We start from the raw sequence: 19,436 nt of genomic DNA on the forward strand, positions 1-19,436 counted from the left end.
AGCACTCGGGCTGTTCTCCAGTATTCCAGATTTTTGTGGTCAGTTCGGACTTGAACCTTGTGCTGCGCCCCAATCAGCAAGTGCCGCCATTTCCGGAATGCTTCATGAATGGCGAGCAGTTCTCGGTCGTACACTGTGTAGTTCCTCTCGGATTTGTTCAACTTCCGCGAGAAGAATGCACACGGTCTCCATTCAGACGTATCTTTTCCCGGCTGGAGAAGAACGGCCCCCACCGCTCGGTCTGACGCGTCAGTCTCCACTCTCATTGGTTGTTGTAGATCCACGTGCAAAAGTTGCTCTTCCGACGCAAACGCCTGCTTTAAGCGTTCGAACGCCCTCTGCGCTTCTCCCGTCCAAACAAATTTCTTTTTGCTACTAAGACAATCCGTGATGGGCGCTGTTAAATGGGCAAAGTTTTTGATGAACTTCCTATAGAAGTTTCCGAAGCCCAGGAACCTTTGCACGTCCTTCTTGGTCTTTGGTGTTTTCCATTCCAGTACCACTTGAACCTTGCTGGGATCCATGGCCAATCCCTTGTCAGACAACCGGTACCCCAGGAATTCCACCTCCTTGGTATGAAACTGACACTTCTCCAGTTTCACCCACAGCCGGTTTTCTCGCAGCTTGCTCAGTACCTCTCTTACATCTCGCACATGCTGCTCCTCATTGTCTGAGTACACCAGGACGTCATCTAAGAACGCTACGCAGTTCTTGTAGAGCAGTGGCCCCAGGACGTGATTCATGAATGATTGAAAGCAGGCGGAGCCCGCTTGTAATCCGAAAGGCATAACGAGGTACTCAAAGGCCCCCAAGGGGGTGAACATAGTGGTCTTCCACTCATCCCCCTTTCTCACACGTATCAAGTTATATGCCCCCCTAAGGTCCAGCTTGGTAAAAATTTTCCCTTTTCTCACCTGTGTTAGAATGTCATCAATTCTAGGCATAGGGAAAGTCACTGGTTCTGACACTGCATTTAGGGCCCTGAAATCACATACAAGCCTGGGCTTGCCCGTGTTTTTTTTGTCCACAAAGAACACTGGGCTGCCCCCCACCGCTCGTGACTCTCTGATGAAACCTCGCTTGAGATTCTTGTCAATGAACTCCCTTAACTCCTGCATCTACTGTCTGACATTGCATACAGCTTGCCCACTGGCAATTGTGCTCCTGGGAGTAAGGTAATTTGACAATCAAAGGGTCTGTGCGGGGGCAGTTTATCTGCTTCTTTTTCGCTGAATACGTCAATCAAGTCAGCGTATTGTGGTGGCACCCTCCCCTTGTCCATCACTTCCATCCCTGCTAGAGTGGCCCTGGCGCCTGCCTGAGCCTCTCCCTCCTTGCAGTGTTCTAGGCAATGTGCTGATCCAAAGGAAACCACTCTCTGATGCCAGCCTACTAGCGGATCGTGTAGCGCCAGCCAGCTCATACCCAAGATAATAGGAGCTCCTCCCAAGGTGGCTACGTTAAACGCTATTAGTTCGGTGTGTCGTGCCACCCTCATTATCATTGGTACAGTCTGTTGGCTCACTTCTCCTCCCAACAGCTCCCTCCCATCAATCGTGGTAACCTGCAAAGGCTTACTCAATGGGATAGTCTGTATCTGGTGTTCAGCTGCAAACTCTTTGCTCATGAAATTACATGAGCTACCTGAATCCAATAGCGCTTTTATCTTCAGTGGGTGTCCGTTTGCCAGTTCCAGCAACACCTCTATCACAAGCGCTGGTCTTGGAGGTTCCGGCGTGGGCACATTCATTACTCCCTGGCCTGGCTGCTGTGCCCTGATGTTGGCAACCAGGCGTTGGCTTTTACTTGCTCCGTGATTTCTTCTTCCTCCTTCCCCCCAACAGTTCCCGCCATCCCTTGCCATTCCTTCCTTTGCGGACAGACTCTGGCAAAGTGACCTGGCTGTTGGCAGAGATAGCATCTCTTGCCGCTCTTTCCCTCCTTCTTCCGCCCTTCACTGGTGTTTGAAACTGCGCGCGCTGTTCCAAGTTCCATCGGCTCTGCTGGTGGGAAAGGCTGCTCCGGAATCTCTGGAATGCGGAAGTCCTTCCAACGTTCCCCCTTTCCTTCCCGCTTTTCCATAGCTCTAGCTTCCTGGCGTGCCCCTATGGACAGCGCTGATTTAGTCAGCTGACTAAAGTTCATCTTTCACTGCCGGAGAGAGACCTTCTTCAAACAGCATTTGAATAGGTTCACTAGCAAGGTCCCACCCAAGTCTATGAATCAGCATGGTGAACTCAGTCCAGTACTCACGTACAGATCGGCTCCCCTGTTTACACGCCATTAACCGCCTGCGCACCACTCCCTGCTCGATCTCGCTGGAAAACATCAAGTCCATGGCGCGGAAAAACTTCATTGTGTCCTTTAAGATTTCATTATTGGCTGCCATCAGGGGCCGAATCCAGTCCCTCGCCCCTCCCTCTAGATGGCCAATCACGTACGCCACTCTAGAGTTCTCGTCGGGGAAGTCATCAAACAGTAGATTGAGAGCATATTGCATCTCTGTCCTAAAGGCTTGATAGTTCCGGGGATCCCCCCCAAATTTCTGCACCAGTCCAGGCACCCGTCTGGCAAGTGGGGTGGTCTTCCCCTTATCTGCATCTTGAGCCCTCCTCTCCTCGAGCCTCGCCGTTTGCAGCGCCAGCTGGACCTCCAACGCCCTGTACCTTTCTTCCAGGCTTGGACCTGCTCCAGCTCCAGCTCCTGCTCCTCCGGTCCCGGCTGGTTCGCTCATGATGCCTTCTGCTTGCACAAGCTGCTTTCAAAGACTGTCAGATTGCTGTGATGGGATAATGAGCTGCTTGTGCGTAAAAGCTTGATCCCTCTGGGGTTTGGCTGGTCATCCAAACCGATGCACTAACGGAGCCCCCAAAGCATGACTCCGTCAGTCGCTGGTAGAATCTGACAGTGGGCATCTACGGAATTTACGCCAACATAAAAGCTGTTTGACAGACATGCGCCTTCGTGACTCTCTGCGTGACAGTTTCCGGCGAAGGGTGGGAGTTCCCAACGGGGGTCCCGTTACCTCTCCACTACTCTCACTGGAAGCATCCCAGAGCCTCCCCTCCGCTGTGACTCCTGCACTCCCCCTGCTGGTTCCCTCTTCTGCTGCAGATTCTCTCCTATTCTCCTGGAGCCTGTCCACCACCTGTCTCTCCGATGGCAGTTCCCTGACACCCACAGATATCCCAGATATGCATTTTAAATAAAAGCACACATTCTACTCATGTAAAACACGCTGATTCCCAGACCGTCTGTGAGCTGGACTGAGAAGGCGATTAGGCAGTATCCGGCCCCCAGGCCTTAGGTTGACTACCCCTGGAGTAGAATGTCTCCAACAATATGTGGGGGTGGGATTCACCATTAGCAGCAGTAGCACAGCTTCCTCCCTCCCCCAACTTTTTTGTTGTGTGTGTGCATGCACACAGACATGTATGCCGTCACTGCAAGTGGTAATAGGAGCAGTAACTGTGCTGGAAGCCTTGCCACCATATTCCATCCTACACACAGTCCCAGACCTGGTGTCATTCTAAGGTATCACAGGGTAGGGTGGGGAAGAGAAAGGAAAAATGTGAGAAAACTATGCAAACTCGCCTTTTTCTAGGAAGGCGGGTGAAACAAAGAAAAATGTATCTTGAGGAATTTCTGTTCAGAAATGTTGAACTCAACAGGGCTTATTTTCCAGTAGTCATGCATACACGGCCTGCTTCAGAATTGGTCTTTGGCGCCAAGGTTCATTCTTGCTACATGTAAATAATAAAGACTGGACTGCCTTTCAGCCAGAGTAAGGCCCTAACACTTGCCACAATCTGCCTCCCAATGGCTTCATTCTCAGCAAGGCAGTAAACCCAAGTCAGGGCTTTAGAAAAAGAGCCTGTTTATTTTCCTATAGGTAGGGTATAAGCTTTAATTGCTGGTTTCCTTGCATTATTTTATTTTCATTTGTTAACGTTAAGTAGCACTATTCCACTGGAAGACATTAACAAACAAAAAATGCGAAGAAATCAGTAATTAATGCCTCCTTGCCACTGCAGGAACGGAACTTGATGCAGTCAAACCTTGGTTTTCGAAAGTCTCAGCTGCCGAACATTTCGGAAGCCGAATGCCGAAAACCCAGAAGTGAATGCTTCCATTTTTGAATGTGCCTCAGAAGCTGAACGGCTTCTGAGGCATGTTTCTAAATATTCCCCATTGAACTTGCTGACAGCCCTTTGACCCTTGGTTTTCGAACGTTTTGGAAGTCGAATGGACTTCCGGAACGGATTACGTTCAAAAACCAAGGTTCCACTGTTTGGACAATTTAAAGAGGCTATTCAAGGAAAATTCATCACTACTTCCCTTCGCCATCAATAGGCAGCAATAAACTAGTCACTATCAGAAAAGGGGAAACATTTAATTAAAGGCACAGGAGCCCTGAAAGTCAAAATAGTGTGTTGCTAGCTCACAATGAAGCTGTGTTGCCTCTCATTGGTAGAGGGAATCATTTTAAAAACAGGGAAGGCAACATAGTAAACACTGGGTTGTAACAATCTTAACAATTTTGCTTTCCAGATTCTCCATAAAAATGGAAAAAGGATGGCAATTGCAGAAAAAGGCTAGTGTCAAAGTAACTTGCATCTCCAAGCGCATATAAGTTTACCTATCAGCCACCACTGCTGAATTCCCACCACAATCAACTTCAAGAAAGAATTCAACTAACTTTCACAGATCAGGAAAAATCTAAGAGAACTGTAATACGGTTAATGGAAGGAAGCTATAGAAAGCAAGTAGTTTTCCTGCAGTTATGTATTCAACCACAGGTGCAAGAATATTATTTCCCGAAAAATGGAAGAAAGAAGAGGTTCTGACGGGAGAAGAGTGGATACATAAGTTAATGGACTACGCAGAAATGACAAAACTTACCGGGAGAATTAGAAATCAAGTTTAAAAAAAATTAAGAAAAGAATGGAAATGGTTTATTGAGTATTTACAAATAAACTGTAAACGGATTAAGACATTGGCAGGATTAATGTAAAATCCTGCAGTTTCTATATATATGGGATATATACGGGAATAGATATAAAAGAATATGTTGAGATAATTTGGCGTATGATGAAAAATGTAAAAAACCACAGAAAGAGGGGGAAGGGAGTCGGAGTTTGAAATGTTAAAATTATGATTGAATAATTGTTGTAATAGATATACGGTAACTGAAAATTGAAAATTGAAAATAAAATAAAAATAAAAAAGTTTTCCTGCAGAAAATCAAACCTTGCCCCCAAAAGGAGCACAAACTCTTTCAAAACAAATTTTAATTAATAAAACAAGTGGAAAACATTTTAGAGGTGCCTCTTGCTAAAGACATGGGGTGGGCAGGACCCACAGCAAAAACCTGGGGTGCAGGCACCCTGGACCATCCCATAACAACACCCCTGGATTCTGGGAGTGATCATAGAGGTTAGAAAGGCTCCCTTGGCAGGGGAGAAGCTTTGGAAAGGGATGATGTTTAGCCAGGGCTTGGGCCTGGAAGTCATTTTCAAGACCAGTGCTCCATTCTGAAATACACCAGGCAATTAGGAAGGAGAGACCCTCTGGGAATGTTTAACATTAACACTGAGCAAACACAACTTGCTCTCGTACATGCATCTGGGATGTGAAGGGGAAAGGCTTCCAGGCCAGGAAGTGCAACTCCCAGGGCAGGCTTCGGCCCAGGTACTGATGACTCTAGAAGTGAAGCAATAGGCACTAGACACATCTGCTCACTGTGGTGGGTCTCCGTGGCTGATCCCCAAGTTCTCTCCCGCAAGCCAGGAACCCCAGTCCTAGAAAGCCCAACCCTTTAACCAGATGCAGCCCTGCAAACTTGAGGCACTGTGAGGTCGGCAGCCGGAGAAAACCCATATTTGAACTTTTGTCCGATCCTTGCTCCTAGTTATTCCTGGCTGTCCCGCCCATCCCTGTCTCAGCAGCACTGTGAGTCAGACGGGATGGAACAGCTTGCCCTCCCATGGGATGCCTGATGCCTGCCAAGGGTAGGGAGAATGTGGCGTTTTACAAGCTGCTTGCTCCAAGACTACAAAGAGGGTGCATTCCTGCATATGCTCTTATCACTTGAAGCACTGTTACTGAGGAGGAAGACTTAAGCAAAACCAAAGAAGGGAAGCCTGAGAAATGCACAGACGAAATAGCCATAGTTACCCAATGGAACAAACCAAAGGCCTGTTTACATAATTAGAAGTCCTGGGATAGCCACTTTTGAACTCTGGGAATATATTTACATGCTCTAGGAGAGAGGATGAAATAGCTTGAAAGAGTGTCAGTGATGACCCTTAGGATTCCCTCTTTCATTCCAGGGTAAATGACCATGAGAACAAGAGGAGGGTGGTTGTCTCTGGTGGGGAGCCTTGACAATCCCTCAGAGAAATCCTGTGACCTGTGATTGAATGACTCTGTAAGATAGACAGGGCAGGAGTGTGGCTAGCTACTCACAAATTTATTTCTGACATTTTATTATCTCGTTCCTCCAATGAGCTTAGGTCAGTGTTTCCTGCAGGTCTCCCATTCAGCAGCTGAGCAGATTCAGACCTGCTTGGCTTTATTTTATGTGTTTATTTATTAAATCTGTAAGTTTGTATTTATCCGTAGATCTCAGGGTGGTATAAAACTCCCCCACAATATAACAAACACAAAATACACAATAGAAATAAGAGGAAAAAACAAATCAATAATACCCCCTCCCACAACACATTTAATAGTGCATCAGGTGTTAATCAGCCAAAGGCCTGGTTGAAAAGGAACGTTTTTTGCCCAGTGCCTAAAGGTGTATAATGAAGGTGCCAGCCGAGCCTCCCTGGGGAAAGCATTCCAAAAGCGGGGAGGCACTGCTTTCTAATCCTAGATGGCAAGGGAAATGCACTCCATACGTAGTAGCTAGAACCACTGAAATATACTCAGAGTCGCAAAGTGATTTCATGCTCTTTATTCAGCTCATAGTGGTGAGGAGGAATGAATGAAAGTATCTGCTTTATATACATTATTTACACAATGGGCTGCACATGATTGGCTAATTCCAGAATTCTACTGTAAGCCAATCAGGTTGTGGATTCACTTCTATCTGGAGCATGACTGGGTGGTTCCTGCCAACCAATCATACTGCTGCATTGTTCTAGGACCAATCAGACTGCTGCCTTTTGGATCCTATTGTTCTAGGACCAATCAGACTGCTGCAGTTTGGATCCTATTCGACTCAGTACATAACACCCACTTTCTTCTTGGGTATTACACATTACATTCCTGGCCCAAACTTGGCACTGAAAACAGGCTCCAAAGTTAAGCTACAGCTCAACTTAAGCCAGAGCTCTGTGCATGCTTAGGGACCATTTGTTATGACTATTGCTGCTTTACACAACCATGATGAGTGTAGGGCAGGAGTGAGGTGGCTCAGGGGCCAAAAGTGGCCCTCAAGGCCTCCCCGTCTGGCTCTTGGGAATCTCCCCAGACCACGCTTCCTCTCCCCAGCCTCTTTTAAGTATTTTTGATGGGCTGGAATGTGCCCTTAAACTATGATAACGCCTCCGACCTGCCCAGATGAAGCAATGCATGTGTGCGGGTGTGCATAGGAACCGCTGACTCGGTTGTGAGGCCTACTGAACAAAGTAAAGGATCGCATCTGTTTCCCACCCCTTCTGCTTCTCACCCTACCCTCTACTGGCATGTGCTCAAGATTGCCCATGAGAATATTGCAGGCGGAAACAGCTTCCCTCACCCCTGGTGCAGAGGGGCAAGCTAACAGTCTACTCGCCACAAGTTGCCTAGAGAAAACTGCCGACCTGTGTGTCATCAGTTTTTCTAAGTTGCAGCCTTATAATCAGTGGCCCTGTGCTTTGACCTCCAGCCACACATTTGGATGGTGTCCGTCTGCAGCCGAACACCTTTCTGATCACTCCATCTACCCATCCTTCCTACACTTTGGCAGACTTCTGAGATCGAGCCAGAAGAAGAAGAAGAAAAAGAAGCAAGCCAATGTGAAGCTGAGAGGGGTGTAGGTCAGGAGTGGGGAAGTGGGGGAGGCGGAGGCATAACGTGGCCTGGACACAGAAGTCTTTGTGGAGATTTCCAAGCATTCCGTTTGAAAACACTTCATATATCAAGTGCAAGTCCCTTCTCTTGGTACAGGCAAAACGAATCAAAGGGGGCCGTGGGCCAGCTGAATGGGGGTGGTGGGGGAGGAGCAAGGATTATTGGCTCCCTCCCACCCTCCTCCTTCACTTCCACCTACCCACCTCCTCCTGCCTGTCACAGAACACCCTTTGTTGTAACTTGCTACAAGCTTGCCACGAAAAAGGTGACGAAGGCGGCAATCTTTACGCATTGTTCCACTGAAGTCAACAAGATGTGTGCAGATGTATTATAGCTTCATCCTAAGGAGAAGAGGGGTTCATTTGCCATCAAAGCCTTTGCAAGGGCCACAGCTCTCAAACACTCAATCTGGTCGGCAAAGGGGGAACGATTTGTTATCAGTACCTCTTTGGTTGTTTGCTAAATGCTAGTGCTAAGCACGGTTCTTAGGAAAAAGTTGGACCTCGGATTGCACCTTCTTAGTAACACCAGAGATAACTTTTGTGGCAAAGGGAGAAAGAGAAACTCAGGTTTTGTGTCAGGCTGGTTTTGCAAATAAGTGCAAATAAATGCATCAATCCAATTAGAGATGGAAGAAACTGCTAGTTGCAGATTTTCTCAGTTTCTTGTATTTCCAGCCTTAAGTTCAGTTCTCCACATTTCTGCCTCGATTTGTGAATTTTTTAAAAAAGACGTCATCATGAAAATTCATCGGCATTTTAGCACAAATTTCTCCTTATAGACTTTTGTATGCTATTTTGCCTCATGTACACGTTTCCCCCCCAAGCAATTTCCCCTAATATAATGCAGAAAAAGAGAAGTGAGCAAAATAACATAAGGCAACCCTGCTGGAATAGGCCAGTGGCCTGTCTAATCTAGCATCCTGTTCTCACAGTGGCCTCCCAGATGGCTATGGGAAAACCACAAATAGGATCAGAGCACAAAAGCTGAACTCCATTCAGGACCAGGACCAGAGCTAAACCCCATTCAGCCTTCCTGGGGTTTCCAACAACTAGTATTCAGAAGCATTACTGCATCTGACCTGGCTGCATTCGAAGTCCGTAATGTGTACACTGCATACCAAAGCTATGCTCCAATGAGTCCTCCTGCAACACTTGAAGGAGCATGGAGAAGAACACCATGTTCTAAGAGGGCACTATTATAGCCAGCTGTATCTATCTGGGAAGACAAAAGAAGCTATTTGAAATCCTAGAATCACTTGTAATGTCTGTTACTGGATCCTCCCACTGATGCTTTTGTTTTTTAAAACCTTTATAGCCTGATTACCCAAAACTTCCATGGGGTGTTAGGGAAAGGGTAGTACCTCTGGTGGGGGACATGCCATGCTCCTTCTGGGGTAGTTCCTCCACCTTTGGTCCCCACCCTGCACTCAGCTTTCACCTGATTTTAAGGCTGCCACTTAGCAGAAAGGTAGTATTATACTGGTACATGGCATCAACCAACATAGTTATGTGTGTGCTGAATAAGGTGAGTGCAAAAGTGGTGGGTGGAGGGGGAAAGCTAAACTCTTCCCTCACAACCCACCGGCTTTGCTCTTTTCCCCCCACCACCTAAACTCTGAAGCCAGAAATAACCTAGACTAGGAAGAAAGAAGGCCATGGGATGAGGATGGCGGTAGGTATAAGTGATGGGCAAGTGGAGGGCTAAAGGCTCATCCAGACTTCCTTTTTGTGTAGTGTTTCTAGGCAGAGGTCTGCATTCTGAAGCTTCGTGTCCGAGCATTTTTCTTTTTGCCCCACTGCTTTCCCCAAGAAAACCCGTTTTACTGCTGAAAAAAATTTCCACAAAAAACCTGAATTGTCGTTTGTTCTGATTCAGCATGAAGAGCAGATTTTTCTAGGGAAAACGGGGTGGGCGGTGGGGCATGGGAACTGGGAAAGTGCAGACTTCTGCCTAGAAAGCACAGGGCAAAAGATATGTGTGGATGAACCCCCAGTTAATGTTCCCACCTGATACGTCTCCCCTGAAATACAAAGAGCCCCACTAGATCAGGCCACAGGCCCATCTAATCCAGCATCCTGTTGTCAGTGGCCAACCAGATGCCTATAAGAAGCCTGCAAGGACATGTCTGTTAACCCCACTCTTCTCACTTGCAAGTTACAGCAACTAAGACTAAGCCTGCCCCCAACCCAATGTAAAAAACAGCCTACTCAACCATTACAGGAAAAGAAAAAACAAATGTAGTTTGGACAGGAGACTGCATGCAGAGCTTGTGCTGTACCAAGTACAGCGATGCATGGGGCCCACAATAAAAGATGATGTTATGAAAGAAAATGTACTGGAATTGCATTAGTGTGGGCACAGCTTTACAAGAACTGACGTTAGCTAGCTTGGGGCCAGGCCAGAACAGACATTATTTGCAATGCTTGAGCCTTGACATACACAAACCAAGCCTGATAGGGTACAATAAGGAGATGTTTCCCAGTGAAACAGGTCAGATGAAGGTATGTGTTTTTTTTGGTTCAAAATACTAAAATGGCCACAATAGCAGAAATTGGAATCAGAGTGTCCAGTATTCTGTTAAGAGTAGAGTCCAGGGCAGAATTGAAGTGATAGCCCAGATCATTCTTGAATTGTCAGAATAAAAGCTGCTCAAAATTGAGTGGCCATTTACACATCCCCCTCCCTTCCAAAAAAGAAAACACATCACCAAAAAAAGAAAGAGGAAACAGGTTTGTATAAAATGTGTGCTGATTTATATGCGTAGATGCAAATGCATAATTACTATAATTTAAATAGGAATGCAATATATCTAACCATAGAGAGAAAGAATCTGACCAGGTGGTCTGTGGGACTGCTCAGGCTGCTGTGCAAGGGCTCAGTGTTTATGGTCAACCTGAAGGCCCCTCCTCTCCCTTCTTATGGTTCTTTATCCTTAAAGTGGACTTGGATTGGATAGTTGAGGTCTGCCCTCTGTAAAGTAAGGCATGTGAGCTCTATAGTTTAAAGGAAGATGGTGCCTCAAGAGGATACACTCTTAAGTGCATAGGGCAGGCAAGTTGAAAGTCCGTTTTGGGGGCTTAATCTGGCCCGCTGGTTGGTTCAATCCGGCCCCTGTGACAGTTTATTTCCTGGGGTAAAATCCTAAAAAAACCTCAATAACTACTCCAATCCTAAAAAAACAAATTTGGGTAAAATCATTAACAGCCTTGGTTGGCCCTTCATCAAATCTGGCCCCCTTTGAGAAAAGTTTGGACACCTCTGGCATAGGGAAAAGTTCAGATAATGAAGGAAGAGCAAGACAATGGTCTGGAGAAAGGGACCATGTGTCTGTACCAACAAATCAAAGGTAGGTTTGAACCTCTTTAACAAGATGCAAGTTCTCATAGGCAGTGTGCAGGGGGGCAATGGAGGAAGCTATATTGTACAGTAGTCTCATGCTCTCCTCTGTAGATGCAGCTGGTCCGAACCCACTTATGGAAGGGGGGGGTGTCACTGTGGATAACTTATTAAGGCAGCTCATGTTGCTGCAGTGACCACAAAATCCAGTAGAACTTTAAAATTTTACATTAGTAGGAAAAGGCTCTGAAATAAGAATAGACAATAACAAATCCCCTTGAAAAGCAATGTGGAATCTGTACTGAATCCTCCCTTTTGCCCATGGTGTAGGGGGAGGGAGGGAATCTTATAAACTCCAGTGAAGTCCACTGCAGACACACCACATATCAAATGGTATTCCCCTCACAGACACACCTCCTCCCTCCTCCTCCCTGCTCAGCCTAGGTAATTGGAGACAGAGCGTTGGCCTCTGGGCTGAGTGGAGGATCCTTTGTTCCCCTTTCTGGGGCCTTGTTTTTCTGCCTCTTGTGAGGCTAATCCAGTGAGAGACAGACACATAGACACATGGAGCCTTGCTCCAGAGCTTACTGGCTAAACGTATAGTCAACACTGAAAAATTACCTAACAATGAGCTGGAGTGGGCAAGCACATTAAAGCTTTTGCACTCGGGCATTTTAAGCTCAGGCCACTGGAAGCCAAGACTGAACAAAAAGAAATGGAAACCCAACTGTAGCTTTGGCTCATTTATTATTGTGCATTTCCTCTGAAATTTCCTGCCAATCAGAATTCACATGTATAATGTGATCTGTAGATCCCACTTGGCCAAAACCATACAAGATCCCATTTTTCTGCACAGAGTGGGTCCTCATGTGGGCTTTCATTCACAGAATGCAGAGCAGTGGAGCTGCTTTCAGTACACTGCACCCTGGTGCATATGGACTTAACAGGTGCTCCGGTCCTTAAGCACAGGGAGCATCTGCAAGAATATGGCTCACATGAGATTCTTGTATTTTCAGCTTTCATTTTAAAGAAAAACAAGAAAGGGAAAACAACTAGCTAATTTATTGGAAGAGAATAAGGAAAATTGTGCAGAGAGTATTGTACAGTGTTATGGCAAATGACTGCAAAAGTAATGGGATAGCTGACAAGCATTAGAGATTCATGTGAATAATACAATTATTATTATTTGTATCATTTTATTAGGTTATTACTTTTTCTGGTTGTTCTCTTTCATTTCCTACCACCCCAGAATCTCGGTGTACTATCTCTCACCATACATTTTTGAGTAATGGCAGAATTTGCTGAAGCATCTTAAGCTGTTCCCTGTTTTGTGGACAGCACACAGTGACACAAGTATACATACACCACATTCCAAGAGCATATACTGCATGTGTCAGAGTTAAATGATTGTTTGAAATGCTAAATATTATATCAGCTGGCTGAAAACTGTGTATGTGAAGGGGATTTGGGGTGTGGGTATGTGCAACCTCCCCTCCGCCACTTTCAAATCTTGCAAGATGAACCACAGACTGTCTGAGACACGCATGCCCAAAAAGCAAATATATTTTCTTTGGCGACAAAGTGATGAGTGAGAAGGGAAGCCATACTTGTGATCAGATCAAAACTGCTTGTTTAGAGCTGGGGAAATATGGCTTGAAAGTCTGGGGCCTGCACCAGAGTGATGTAAGGATTTGAGACCCAACCAGTCTCACTAAAACATCAGATTGTACGCTGGAAAGAGATGCAAAGAGCAACATAACATAAAATAAAATAAAAGTAAAATCTCAGGAGATGAAGGGAGTGGGAAAATGCTTGGAACACATTCAGTGGAGTTTAGCCAGAGCATCCCAAGGTACAAGGAGGTGAACTGCAAAAAGAAGAAAAATGGGAGGAGCCAGGCAGGCTGTAGGCTCTAGCGTCTGAGGCCAACCAGTGAGTGTGTGTGTGTGTGTGTGTGTGTGTGTGTACACGTATTAGGGAGTGGGAGTGTCGAAAGCATCAGATATGGCAAAGACAGTTAATTCAATGGCTGAGTTTTTCTGACTCTACCACATTCGTATTGTTATAGCTGAGGCACTTCAGTCTGTTAGTGAATATTAAAAACTAATAAACGGTGGTAATTTAGATAATGTTTGAGATATGAAGGGAAAATACAAGCTGCAGATCTGTGTCAGACAAGGAATTCGTGGGCTAGCTTATGCAAACCAGCCTGGCCAAGTACAGAGCCACTGAGAAACAAAGGGGAACTGAGCCAATGAGGACCACTGGCAATGAAAAAAGCTGTCCTTCCCACCCTCATCCCAAGCAGTGGACAGAGATGGGAGAATTGGCAGGTTGCCAAGGTGAGGCAGGGGCATGATGTCACAGGAAGATCTGTCCTTTTTGAAATACAATGGTTTGTTGGGAAGGAATGGGGCAGAATTTTATGGGCTGCTACGGAGGCGATAAGCAGGAAGAAAGAGGTGGTGCGTAGGATGGCTCTGAATGCAGTGGCAGGTGGCAGGAAAGGACAAGCTACTCCTAAGAATGCTATAAACTACATTTCCTTTATGTACACCCAGATTGTACATGTATGTTAACAAACCATATTTTTAAAGACACTGCAGACTCCGCTGCGCCTTACTTCTCCCCAGGATCACAATACCTCAAGGACAGTCTCTCCCCAAATGAACTAACCCAGACCATGGGACCCAAGGTCCTTCTTTGTGTGCCCCCTCCAAAAGAGGTCTGGAGTATGGCAACACAAGAACAGGTCTTTTCTTCAGTGGCTCCCCAGGGGATGCTGTCCCCAGGGAGGCTTGCCTGGTGCCTTCATTACATATCTTTAGGCACCAGGCAAAAACGTTTCTCTATAACCAGGTCTTTGGCTGATTAAACAATCCATGGTTTAATGTCTTTGTGGGAGAAGGGTCATTGGTTTGTTTTTGTTATATATTTTGTGTTCTCATTTTGGAACTTTATGTTGTGAACCTCTCTGTGATCTTCGGATGATGGGCAGTATAATCAGTCAGTCAGTCAGTCAATCAATCAATCAATAAATAAATAAATAACGACCTGTTACCATGTCCATGGGGGGAGAGGGCAAACGGCTAAGAATACATGCAGCTGGGTGGTTAAGAATGCATGTGGGCAGGCGAAATTAATGCAGAGCAACCTATAAAGGTATTAAATACAGATATTATTCATATGTGTAAATCCATTTAATTGTATTAAATAATTATAAAGTGCATTATACAATATGTACTCAGTTATTCCAGGGCTTTTGCCAAAACATGAGAAGCCAGGAGCAGGTTGACTTCCTACTGAGGAATCAGGTAGAAGACAGACTGTACTATCTTCCTTGTATATCCACAAGCTCCAATGAAAGCTAAACATTCAGAAAAGGAGCCTAGAATGAGAAGTTAGTGAAGCATGCAGGCTTACCTCAGATTGGCTTTTAAAGAATGGTCTCTTTTTGGTTACTTGTCATCCCCAAAGGTAGCAAAGGCTGTGGGCACAGTAACCCACTTGTAGCACAAGCGTAAATTTTTCTCCATCTGGAATCATTCATGTTCATCCTCAACATGCTGCTTTTTCAATCTAAAATTATTCTAGATCCTGCCATCCAGGAGTGGGTGTGGTTACTTGATACACATTTGAAAACCATTCCCTTGATCCACACCTTTTCCTCCCTACAAATATCCCAGAAGAACAAAGGAGGTGGTGGTGATTGCTGTCTTGGTATATGCACACCCACAATGCCATTACACAAGTGTGGATACACACACCCCTTTGCCAGGACTGCCTACATCTATTTTCAAATAGATGCACTACAGGGTAATGCAGACTTAATCTGCAATGAGCTTTTATTTTCTGAATGAAACTAGTTTCCCAAGAAGTGCTTTCCAGCAGCAAAAAACCTGCAGTAGATCTAGACTGTGTGTGGACTACATAGAAAAAACAAGTACCTCGTTTCCATTGATTTGATTCTAGAATAATATGTGTGTCCTAAGCCCCAAAACAGCCCACTATGGTAAGTACTGAGCATGCTCAGTAGCCACAGAGTGTTTAATGTCACTCAAAAGAAAAGAAAAATGGAAAAATGGGAGTGAGGAGTGGAAAGGCCTGCTCGGACTCCTTGTATCTTATAGTAGTCCTGAGAGAGGGCATGGTTGGCTAGCAGGCAGAAACCTGAGAAAAACACTTCTGCTGTAAGGTGAAGATACACAGCAACATTTTATGGTAGGTCCCACTTAATTTCAAAGTACACCCCACAGAAAATTAGATGGCCCAACCCCTCCTGATAGGGGCTGAGTAGGAGAACGCTGAAACCTTCTATGGGGGTTCACATCATACAAACCCTCCCTCCTCCCCACACAGAACCTGCTATAATGATGACCATTTTTGCTAGTGAAATAATTGCAGATTATATCCTTTTTTCTTTTCTTTTTTACCCCATGGCAATTTATTGAGTTGATTGAAATCATATGCTTAGGGCCATGCAATTGTAATTATTCCCAACTTGCCCTGGTAGGATTTAGATATAAGTAAATCTAGGATCCTGACCCCAATGCTTAAATCCCTTGTGTTTGTTCTTGCCCCAGTTTTGGCAGATGAAATGAGTGCCTGTTCTAATCAAGGTTGTTGCTGTTGTTGTTTTTTAAAAAACCTTTCTTTCGCCCACCCATGACTTATACTCTGATTCCAGATACATTTGCTCAGCAGTAGGTCCTGCTTAACACAATGGAACTTAGGGGGGGAGTGTGCAAACAACTTCTTTGTTAATCTTCTTTTCCTAAGGCTAAGCATACCTCTTTCCATTCCAGCTTTCCTTGCTTTTCTTTACAGTTGTTTTCTCAGTTCTTCCTAATGCCAATGTCCCTCTGGGACTGCAAACTTGGTTCCAATTCTGAAGCCTAGAGAATAAGAGAACAGGTGAATTGTCTGTCTGCTACTGATTGGACCAAAGTCTGTAGGTATAGGGTACAGCACAAGTATTTCAGTTCTACAGATAAGCATTTCTTGAAAATGTGCAGCTCTATTGTGCCAGCAAAATGTGGCTCGGATACTTTTGTACCTGCATGAAAGGGGGAAGAGAAATTTCCAGAGAGGAGCTCCAAGTGTTGTGTAAAGAAAAGGGAAAAGCTCCCATTACTGCTAGACAATGATCATGCTATTGCCATCCACGCCTTAAGAGTCTTTCAGACTAGACTGCTGCAATGAGATTTATGGAGGGTTGCTTTTGAAGTCGGTCTGGGAAATGCAGATAGTATAAAACATCAGCACCAATCTGCTGACAGGTATGGCTAAGCTAGGTAATAACCTATAACACCTGTTCTGAAAACTTTGTAATGGTTACAGGTTGTATCTGGGTCCACTTAAATATTATCATCTATCAGGAACATCGTCTCTTCTGCAGTGTCTCCCGGAACTGTGATATTGTGATAACATGCTCCCCTGAAAAACCCACTGGTGTTCTTCCTTAGCCTCTCCAAACTTTTGGAAATTGGGTGTTTTCTTATTGTTGTTTTTGTAAGTGATTTTAGTTAGTGTTTTATTGCATTTTGTTTTATTTTTATACTTTGGATTTTTGGCAACCACCCTGAGCTCTGCTGTTCTTAAGATCTAGAAATACTGGTAATAAACAGAAGAAAAAACCTGGACAGCACATTCTGCCACTCTGTCTTTGGAACATGACTAAGGACTATCAGTTTGCATAATCTGCCTTAAACTCGGAAGCAGGGTGGGAAGCCAGTTCTTTTGCAGTTGGGAAGGCTACAATACTTTTGGATTTAACTGGTAAAACTTGGTTGTGGACTTACTGAGCCAGGTTGTCCCAAACTAGCAACACCATTTCTGGATCAATTTGTACATATTTTATGGGGCAGGCAGTGTTATTTTACATCCATTTACAAAATATTATTTGTGGGGAAGTGGGGAAGAGTAAGAGGATTTGGGGACAGCCAAGTTGAGTATGCATGTGTACGTAAGTACATCTAATTCTGCATTGATTAGGCCTTAAATCTGGGTTTGAGAACTTCAATGCTCTATACTGTGGCCAAACCAGAAAAACTGGGAAAACCTAGCCAACTCCCAACTGAAGCTCACAGAAAATTCCTATACTGATGGTTTAAAAAAGGATTGGACACAAATCTAGACTCAAGCACTGAAATTTGCCTTTGCTTCTAGCACCATCTGCTGTCTGTTCTGATTCCCAGCCTGTACAGTATATACTTCACAGATTTTTAACTGTTTTCCCCATGTTTCAAGAGAATATTAATTGAAAAATATGCATAAAAAGTTAAAATCAGTTTAACATAGGTAAACTATACATAGCAGCACTCAAATTTCTTACCGTAACTTCTAACTTCTGCATTGTTTGTCATGGTACTGGCATGCTGTTGGTACTAGGAGAAAAGAGAAGGTATGGGAGAATGGATGGAGAGAGAGGCCAGAAAAGACAAATGACTAACGGAGATTAAAAAGGTCAGGATGCTATGCAAGTTTACTACACTATCTAAGTGGTGATCCTATCACAGTTATATGTTTAAGTGGTGACAGGATCACTCATGAGTCACCTTGTATAAGTAAATGTAAAATATGTGTTGGTAAACTCTAGGGAACTTGATTACGGTGCACTTTATATAGGATTGCCATTCAGGGTTTCCCCCCAAAAAAATCCAGTATTTACAGAATGCACCAGTTAGGCTACTACTGTAACTGGGACTAGTTACACTGAACTTACCTTGCCAGTTCTTAAAAAGCTACAGTGGTTGCTGCTCTATTTCTGGACACAATTCTACTCTGTGCTGGTAAAGGACTCTGGGGTTGTGGTGCTCATCTCACTTTACTGGCCGAGGGAGCCGGCGTACAGCTTCCGGGTCATGTGGCCAGCATGACTAAGCCGCTTCTGGTGAACCAGAGCAGCGCACGGAAACGCCGTTTACCTTCCCGCCGGAGCGGTACCTATTTATTTACTTGCACTTTGACGTGTTTTTGAACTGCTAGGTTGGCAGGAGCAGGGACCAACCGACGGGAGCTCACCCTGTCGCGGGGATTCAAACCGCCGACTTTCTGATCAGTACTTGCCTATAAAGCCCTAAGTGGCTTGAGATATGGGTTCCTAAAAGGACTACAATATAATGTCTAATTTCAGGGCTCGGGGGGGGGGGGGACACCAGAGACACCAAGGAAGACATCTGCAGGCACATGTGCCCCAGTGGGTATCATGCTGGACAGAAATTCAGAGACAGTTGCATATACTTCAGAACAGCACATAGGGCTCCATCCATGCTACAGGATAGAGATACTGGTGCCTTAGAAAGAGTTGATACTGTACATATCTGTGCCAAATCCCACTTGGGCCCAGGTTACAGACTCAACTAACCCAGAAATAGTGCTTCAGGTTAAGAACTTTGCTTCAGGATAAAAACAGAAATCGGGCTCCGGCAGCACGGCTAATGGGAGGCCTCATTAAATTAAATTAAATTAAATTAAATTATTTACGGCTATTAGCCCATAAAATATGTACAAACATAAAAGGGTAAAAACATAAAAACCAGTACATCTAACAACAGAAGGGGAACACCACGATGCAAGGGTGGGTCATTGAGCAGTGACAAATAACAGCTTGGGGCCCGGAAAGATCCAAGGGACGGTTCACAGAAAAAGGAGAACTGGAGACGAGATCCGTCATGCACTCTCATCATAACTGTCCGATTAGTTTTTGTTGTTGATGTTGTTTTTTGGTGGTTTTTGTGTGTGAGATAACCGCATTCAGGAATCTCGCCACCTGCAGAGTTACAGAAGGATCTGTATCCTGCAAAAGCAGTGCGGCATGTGACTCAACAGGCCTGCCAACCAAGCGCAATAAAGCAGGACCCAGGAATTTAGTCCTGGCTATGCTATGTAAGGGACAGTTGAACATTATATGTGGAAGAGATTCAACTGTTTTCCCGTCACACTCGCATAGCGGAGACACCAAACCCTTGGAAAATCTGTGGCTCAGCAGGTTCGATGGAAAAACATTGAACCTTGCACGAATAAATGCAAGTCGGTGT

The 19,436-nt window shown here is 44.9% G+C and overlaps 2 long non-coding RNA genes across 4 annotated transcripts in view; both read right to left on the reverse strand.

Moving 5' to 3' along the window:
• LOC309328297 overlaps window positions 1–19,436 on the reverse strand; it is a 151,635-nt gene that overhangs the window by 72,438 nt on the left and 59,761 nt on the right. The gene's annotated exons all lie outside the window — the stretch shown is intronic.
• Window positions 1–19,436, reverse strand: part of LOC309328289 — a 73,248-nt gene that overhangs the window by 51,143 nt on the left and 2,669 nt on the right. For all 3 annotated transcript variants that reach the window (XR_014150736.1, XR_014150737.1, XR_014150738.1), the window contains exon 2: window positions 16,188–16,292. This is a non-coding gene — a long non-coding RNA (uncharacterized lncRNA). The remainder of the gene's footprint in view (window positions 1–16,187; window positions 16,293–19,436) is intronic.

The sequence above is a fragment of the Podarcis erhardii genome, assembly GCF_964252035.2.
Source record: "Podarcis erhardii genome assembly, chromosome: 13".
Classification (NCBI taxonomy): Eukaryota; Metazoa; Chordata; class Lepidosauria; order Squamata; family Lacertidae; genus Podarcis; species Podarcis erhardii.